We start from the raw sequence: 8966 nt of genomic DNA, 5'->3' as shown, positions 1-8966 counted from the left end.
GGAGAGATAAAAAGCTTCCACAACAAACAAAAACTAAAGGAATTTGCAAACACGAAACCAGCCCTCCAAGAAATATTGAGAGGGGTCCTCTAAGCAAAGAGAGAACCTAAAAGCAGCAAAGAGCAGAAACGAACACAGACAACAGACAGTTAACAGTCACCTTACAGGTAATACAATGGCACTAAATTCATACCTTTCAATAGTTACCCTGAATGTAAATGGGCTAAATGCCCCAATCAAAAGACACAGGCTATCAGATTGGGTTAAAAAACAAGACCCATCCATATGCTGTCTGCAAGAGACTCATTTTAGACCCAAAGACACCCCCACATTGAAAGTGAGGGGGTGGAAAACCATTTACCATGCTAATGGACACCAAAAGAAAGCTGGGGTGGCAATCCTTATATCAGACAAACTAGATTTTAAAACAAAGACTGTAATAAGAGATGAGGAAGGACACTATATCCTACTTAAAGGGTCTATCCAACAAGAAGATCTAACAATTGTAAATATCTATGCCCTGAACATGGGAGCAGCCAATTATATAAGGCAATTAATAACAAAAGCAAAGAAACACATTGACAACAATACAATAATAGTGGGGGACTTTAACACCCCTCTGACTGAAATGGACAGATCATCTAAGCAAAAGATCAACAAGGAAATAAAGACTTTAAATGACACACTGGACCAAATGGACTTCACAGACATATTCAGAACATTCCATCCCAAAGCAAAGAATACACATTCTTCTCTAGTGGCCATGGAACATTCTCCAGAATTGATCACATCCTAGGTCACAAATCAGGTCTCAATCGGTACCAAAAGATTGGGATCATTCCCTGCATATTTTCAGACCACAATGCTTTGAAACTAGAACTCAACCACAAGAGGAAAGTCGGAAAGAACTCAAATACATGGAGGCTAAAGAGCATCCTACTAAAGAATGAATGGGTCAACCAAGAAATTAAAGAAGAATTAAAAAAATTCATGGAAACCAATGAAAATGAAAACACAACTGTTCAAAATCTTTGGGATACAGCAAAGGCTGTCCTGAGAGGAAAGTATATAGCAATACAAGCCTTTCTCAAGAAACAAGAAAGGTCTCAAATACACAACCTAACCCTACACCTAAAGGAGCTGGAGAAAGAACAGCAAATAAAGTCTAAACCCAGCAGGAGAAGAGAAATCATAAAGATCAGAGCAGAAATCAATGAACTAGAAACCAAAAGAACAGTAGAACAGATCAACGAAACTAGGAGCTGGTTCTTTGAAAGAATTAACAAGATTGATAAACCCCTGGCCAGACTGATCAAAAAGAAAAGAGAAATGACCCAAATCAACAAAATCATGAATGACAGAGGAGAGATCACAACCAACACCAAAGAAATACAAACAATTATAAGAACATATTATGAGAAACTATATGCCAGCAAATTAGATAACCTGGAAGAAATGGGTGCATTCCTAGAGATGTATCAACTACCAAAATTGAACCAGGAAGAAATAGAAAACCTGAACAGACCTATAACCACTAAGGAAATTGAAACAGTCATCAAAAATCTCCCAAGAAACAAAAGCCCAGGGCCAGATGGCTTCCCAGGGGAATTCTATCAGACATTTCAAGAAGAATTAATACCTATTCTTCTGAAACTGTTCCAAAAAATAGAAATGGAAGGGAAACTTCCAAACTCATTTTATGAGGCCAGCATTACCTTGATCCCAAAACCAGACAAAGACCCCATCAAAAAAGAAAATTACAGACCAATATCCTTGATGAACATGGATGCAAAAATTCTCACCAAAATACTAGCCAATAGGATCCAACAGTACATTAAAAGGATTATTCACCACGACCAAGTGGGATTTATCCCTGGGCTGCAAGGCTGGTTCAACATCCGCAAATCAATCAACGTGATACAATACATTAACAAAAGAAAGAACAAGAATCATATGATCCTCTCAATAGATGCAGAAAAAGCATTTGACAAAGTACAGCATCCTTTCTTGATCAAAACTCTTCAGAGTATAGGGATAGAGGGTACATACCTCAATATCATAAAAGCCATCTATGAAAAACCTACAGCGAATATCATTCTCAATGGGGAAAGGCTGAGAGCTTTTCCCCTAAGGTCAGGAACGCGGCAGGGATGTCCACTCTCACCACTGCTATTCAACATAGTATTAGAAGTCCTAGCCACAGCAATTAGACAACAAAAAGAAATCAAAGGCATCCAAATCGGCAAAGAGGAAGTCAAACTCTCACTCTTTGCAGATGATATGATACTGTATGTGGAAAACCCAAAAGACTCCACCCCAAAACTGCTAGAACTCATACAGGAATTCAGTAAAGTAGCAGGATATAAAATCAATGCACAGAAATCAGTGGCATTCCTATACACCAACAACAAGAGAGAAGAGAGACAAATCAAGGAGTCGATCCCATTTACAATTGCACCCAAAACCGTTAGATACCTAGGAATAAATCTAACCAAAGAGGCAAAGGATCTGTACTCAGAAAACTATAAAATACTCATGAAAGAAATTGAAGAAGACACAAAGAAATGGAAAAACGTTCCATGCTCATGGATTGGAAGAACAAACATTGTGAAGATGTCAATGCTACCTAGAGCAATCTACACATTCAATGCAATCCCCATCAAAATACCATCCACTTTTTTCAAAGAAATGGAACAAATAATCCTAAAATTTGTATGGAACCAGAAGAGACCCAGAATAGCCAGAGGAATACTGAAAAAGAAAAGCAAAGCTGGCGGCATCACAATTCCGGACTTCCAGCTCTATTACAAAGCTGTCATCATCAAGACAGTATGGTACTGGCACAAAAACAGACACATCGATCAATGGAACAGAATCGAGAGCCCAGAAATGGACCCTCAACTCTATGGTCAACTTATCTTTGACAAAGCAGGAAAGAATGTCCAATGGAAAAGAGACAGTCTCTTCAACAAATGGTGTTGGGAAAATTGGACAGCCACATGCAGAAGAATGAAACTGAACCATTTCCTTACACCACACACAAAAATAGACTCCATATGGTTGAAAGACCTAAACGTGAGACAGGAGTCCATCAAAATCCTAAAGGAGAACACAGGTAGCAACCTTTTCGACCTTAGCCGCAGCAACTTCTTCCTAGAAACATCGCCAAAGGCACGGGAAGCCAGGGCAAAAATGAACTATTGGGATTTCATCAAGATAAAAAGCTTTTGCACAGCAAAAGAAACAGTCCACAAAACCAAAAGACAACCGACAGAATGGGAGAAAATATTTGCAAATGACATATCAGATAAAGGGCTAGTATCCAAAATCTATAAAGAACTTATCAAACTCAACACCCAAAGAACAAATAATCCAATCAAGAAATGGGCAGAAGACATGAACAGACATTTCTCCAAGGAAGACATCCAAATGGCCAACAGGCACATGAAAAAGTGTTCAACATCGCTCGGCATCAGGGAAATCCAAATCAAAACCTCAATGAGATACCACCTCACACCAGTCAGAATGGCTAAAATTAACAAGTCAGGGAACGACAGATGTTGGTGGGGATGTGGAGAAAGGGGAACCCTCCTACACTGTTGGTGGGAATGCAAGCTGGTGCAACCCCTCTGGAAAACAGTATGGAGGTTCCTGAAACAGTTGAAATTAGAGCTACCGTTCGATCCAGCAATTGCACTACTGGGTATTTACCACAAAGATACAAATGTAGGGACCCGAAGGGGTACGTGCACCCCAATGTTTATAGCAGCAATGTCCACCATAGCCAAACTGTGGAAAGAGCCAAGATGCCCATCGACAGATGAATGGATAAAGAAGATGTGGTATATATACACAATGGAATATTATGCAGCCATCAAAAGGAATGAGATCTTGCCATTTGCAACGACGTGGATGGAACTGGAGGGTGTTATGCTGAGTGAAATAAGTCAATCAGAGAAAGACATGTATCACATGACCTCACTGATATGAGGAATTCTTAATCTCAGGAAAGAAACTGAGTGTTACTGGAGTGGTTGGGGGTGGGAGGGATGGGGTGGCTGGGTGATAGACATTGGGGAGGGTATGTGCTACGGTGAGCGCTGTGAATTGTGCAAGACTGTTGAATCACAGTTCTGTACTTCTGAAACAAATAACGCAACATATTTTAAGAAAAAAGAAAAAGAAGAAGATAACAGGAGAGGAAGAAAAGGGGAGTATGTCAGAGGGGGAGACGAACCATGAGAGATGATGGACTCTGAAAAACAAACTGAGGGTTCTAGAGGGGAGGGGGGTAGGGGGATGGGTTAGCCTGGTGATGGGTATTGAGGAGGGCACGTTCTGCATGGAGCACTGGGTGTTATGAACAAACAATGAATCATGGAACACTGCACCAAAAACTAATGATGTAATATATGGTGATTAACATAACAATAAAAAATTAAAAAAAAAAGAACTTCTCAAACTCAACAACCAAAAAACAAATAATCAAGTCAAAAAGTGGGCAGAAGATATGAAAAGACACTTCTCTGAAGAAGACATACAAATGGCTAACAGACACATGAAAAAATGTTCATCATCATTAGCCATCAGGGAAATTCAAATCAAAACCACATTGAGATACCACCTTACACCAGTTAGAATGGCAAAAATGGACAAGGAAAGAAACAACAAATGTTGGAGAAGTTGTGGAGAAAGGGGAACCCTCTTACACTGTTGGTGGGAATGCAAGTTGGTACAGCCACTTTGGAAAACAGTGTGGAGGTTACTCAAAAATTTAAAAATAGAGCTACCCTATGACCCAGCAATTGCACTACTGTGTATTTACCCCAAAGACACATATGTAGTGAAAAGAAGGGCCATATGCACCCCAATGTTCATAGCAGCAATGTCCGCAATAGCCAACCTGTGGAAAGAGCCGAGATGCCCTTCAACAGATGAATGGATAAAGAAGATGTGGTCCATATATACAATGGAATATTACTCAGCCATCAGAAAGGATGAATACCCAGCTTTTACATCAACATGGATGGGACTGGAGGAGATTTTGCTAAGTGAAATAAGTCAAGCAGAGAAAGTCAATTATCATATGGTTTCACTTATTTGTGGAACATAAGGAATAGCTGGAGGACATTAGGAGAAGGAAGGGAAAAATGAAGGGGGCGGAATTGGAGGGAGAGATGAGCCATGAGAGACTATGGACTCTGAGAAACAAACAGGGTTTTAGAGGGGAGAGGGGAGGGGGGATTGGTTAGCCCGGTGATGGGCATTAAGGAGGGCACGTACTGCATGGAGCACTGGGTGTTATAAGAAAACAATGGATTGTGGATCACCACATCAAAAACTAATGATGTATTGTATGGTGACTAACATAACATAATAAAATTTAAAAAATAAATAAAAAAAAAATTTAGTCACCTTTCTCATAACCTTTAAAATCCCTTTCTTCAACAAATAATGTAGAATCTTAAAACACAAATTGACTTATCCACATGAATTTAGGTCTTTTTTTAACCTATTTTTCAGTCACCTTTGACATAACTGTCAAATTGTTGGCTAATGAAATCCTGAACACTTTTAATATGGATATGATTTTTCTTATTATTTTTAGATCTCTGATAATATATTGTCAGAATAAGTAAAAGTTTATATTAGAAAAGAAAAATCTCAAATCCACAATCTAAGCTTCCACCACAAGAAAACAGAAAAAGAGGGGCAAAATAAACAGAAAGCCAGAAGAAGAAAGAGAATGATAACAATAAGAGCAGGAGTCAATACAATTAAAACCACAAAAACAAAAGAGAAAATCAAACTAAAAGTTTTGGTTTTTTGAAAATATAAATAAAATTGATAAACTTCTAGCAAGATTGACAAATATAAAGGGAAGAAGCAATTTACCAACATCAGGAATAAAAGAGGAATTCTAACTATATAACCTGCAGACATTAATGGGTGCATAGTTTCAGTTATTCAAGATGAATGAGTTCTGGAGATCTAATGTACAGCAATGTGCCTATAGCTAACAATAGTGTACTGTGTACTTAAAATTTGGTATGAGAGTAAATTTTAAGTGTTCTTGCCAAAGAAAGAAAAAGAAAGAAAGAAAGAAAGAAAGAAAGAAAGAAAGAAAGAAAGAAAGAAAGAAAGAAGAAAGAAAGGAAAGGAAAAGGAAGAAAAAAAGGGAAAATGGTAACTATGTGAGGTGATGGATATCTTAATTAACTTGATTTGTGATGGTTATTTTACAATGTATATGTATTCTCAGAGCTGGGAGGGAAAAGATGAAATAGCACCAATTCCACAAACTCTTCCAGAAAACAAAAGTGGAGGGAACACTTCCCAGCTCATTTTTTTTAAGAGTTTATTTATTTATTTGAGAGAGAGAGAAAGAGCAGAGAGGGAGAGAGGGAGGAGCAGACTCCCCACAGAGCAGGGAGCCCAACGTGGGACTCAGTCCCAGGACACATGAGATCGTGACCTGAGCTGAGGGCAGACACTCAACCAATTGAGCCAACAAGATGCCAGGGTTTTGGAGTAAGGTATGCCTTAACTTCATGATAGCTATCCTCCATTTGAAAAGCAGCTTCTGATTTGCTACTGGGTCCCCATAGAGACTAAACCTCCCAAACATGGGATAGCAAGTGACTACGTGACCCAAAATATCTATCATGAACATGATAATTTATTTCACTGAATCAAAATATTGGATGTGGGCCAGGATATTCCTTTGTTAAATGGAATGGTGATGTAAGACCAGAGGTACAAGCAAACTGTACAAGCAAGTGGTTCACACTCACATGGTACATATTCCTACTACCTCAACACATGACCCTCCACGAATCTTAGGGCCCTATGGGAAGTCCACTATAAACATTCGACATTTCCAGAGGAGGGAAAAGCACCCTCCTTGGGTTATAAATATGTCTGCAAGGTGTGGTAACATCATCTGGAAGTGAATGGCTGCTGTATTAGAGCCCCATTCATGGGTCACCCTGAAAGCCTCTGGCACAGAAAAATTCTCCTTATGGGCAGAGTTTTGAGAGGTATATTTGGTTGGCCACTTTGTATGGAAGGAGACACGTGTTGTTTTTGTTTTTGTTTTACATATGGAATGTTTCATGAATTTTTGTGTCATGCTTGCATGGGGCAGTGCTAATCTTCTTGTGTATTATTCCAATTTTAGTGTATGTGCTGCCAAAGCAAACACAGAAGGAGACCTGTTGAGTCATACTGATTCAGGGACACCTGGGTGGCTCAGTCATTTGGACGTCAGCCTTTGGCTCAGGTCATGATCTTAGGGTCCTGGAATCGAGTCCTGCATTGGGCTCCCTGCTCAGCAGGAAGCCTTCTTCTCCCGCTGCCTGCCACTCCCCCTGCTTGTGCTCTCTCTCTCTGACAAATAAATAAATAAAATCTTTTATTTTAAGATTTTTTAAAAATCTATTTGAGACAGAGAGAGAGCACAAGCAGAAGTAGCAGCAGGCAGAGAGAGAGGGAGAGGGAGAAGCAGGCTTCCTGCTGAGCAAGGAGCCTGATGTGGGGCTCGATAGGATCATGATCTGAGCCGAAGGCGGACACTCAACCAACTGAGCCACCTAGGCGCCCCTATGTAAAACCTTTAAAAAAAAAAAGTCATACTGATTCAAGACCAATGGCTCAGTGAGTTGACTGGTATTCCAGGGCTAGGAAAAAATATAACTGGAAAATTAACAAGGAGTTCTGGAGGAGACTATGTGGATGCACTTCTAAGAATGACACAGAGAACAGGGATGTAAATGCACATTAGGGATAAGAGATGAGAGGATGGAAAGCAAATGAAGTTTGGGTGTTTATACCTTTGGCTTGTTATGCTGAGCCATGAGTTGGCCATTATAATGTTCCTCTTCATAAGGCCACAGCTCCCTCTGGTGTAGTCTTTTCTCCCAGGTTGTAGTAATACCTCCTGCCTCCATGGCAGTTCTTGTGGTGATAATGTCTCCCTACGGTCACTAGTCACAGATGACTGGACTCACCAACACTGCCCAGGTTTTTTTTTTATTAGATCTTCTTAAGTATTCCATTGTTTCTTAATTGACCACAGCAACCCTGATCATAAACTGCACAGGAGTGGAAATTTTTATTGCTTATTATCCCAGCATCTAGAATGAAGTCTGTCACTCCACAGGTTTTCAATAAATGTTTGTTGAATGAATGTGTCTCATCCACTTTCCTTCCTTAAAGACATTAATAATCAGTTTTCAAAAATGCATGGTATCTGGTGTTAAAATAGATGTGACGAAACAGGTAAGCTGGTATAGACTTTCTGAAGACTACTTGCATTTATCAAATATTTAACATGTACACATTTTAACTGGGCAATCTACCACTTAGGCATTTGTGGCAAAGAAATAATCACATATATATGCAAAAGATGATGATGTTTGCTATGTATTATCTATAATAGTGAAAATTGGAGACAAACTGAACATCAATCACAAAGAGATTGATTAAATAAACACGATATGCCCCTTACAATGCAAAAAAGAATGATTTAGTTCTACAAAGCCTGACCAGATAACTGGATCAGGAGATAGTGTAAAAACAAGTTGTAAATAAGCAGTAACCACATTTTTGAGAAATGCATTGTTAGTTTTAGCATAAAATCTAGAGTTAAGCATCAGGTTTTATTTGGAAGATGAGTTAGAGAGGAGGAAGCTAGCTTTCAGTATCCTCACTGCTGTATTTTGGTCAAATTGAGCATGTATTTACATTTTTAAAGAAACATTTATATATATTTACATTCATTCAAAAGATAAACAGATGTAACTCAAGTGTTTAAAAAATAACAATCTTGTTCATTGCAGAGCATAAGGGCAATAAAATATCAAGTTGCAAAGCACACTACAAAACAAATAAATGTAGTTGGGTTGACCATTTCTTATACTGTCACGTTTAGCTTTTGCATTTACAAGTTCAAGTATTTTTATACA

At 38.9% G+C, this 8966-nt stretch overlaps 1 non-coding gene across 1 annotated transcript; it reads right to left on the bottom strand.

Moving 5' to 3' along the window:
- Positions 1-7097: 7097 nt before the first annotated feature.
- LOC114223406 (U6 spliceosomal RNA) lies at positions 7098-7204 on the bottom strand. Its single transcript, XR_003612145.1, has one exon. It is a non-coding gene; the product is annotated as a U6 spliceosomal RNA (small nuclear RNA).
- Between the last annotated feature and the right edge of the window lie 1762 nt (positions 7205-8966).

Source organism: Eumetopias jubatus, unplaced genomic scaffold, assembly GCF_037043125.1.
Source record: "Eumetopias jubatus isolate StellerSeaLion01/CBP00866 unplaced genomic scaffold, mEumJub1_p1.0 scaffold_15, whole genome shotgun sequence".
Lineage (NCBI taxonomy): Eukaryota > Metazoa > Chordata > Mammalia > Carnivora > Otariidae > Eumetopias > Eumetopias jubatus.
Note: the sequence above shows the minus strand (reverse complement) of the source record. Positions and strands in the feature narration are given on the sequence as shown.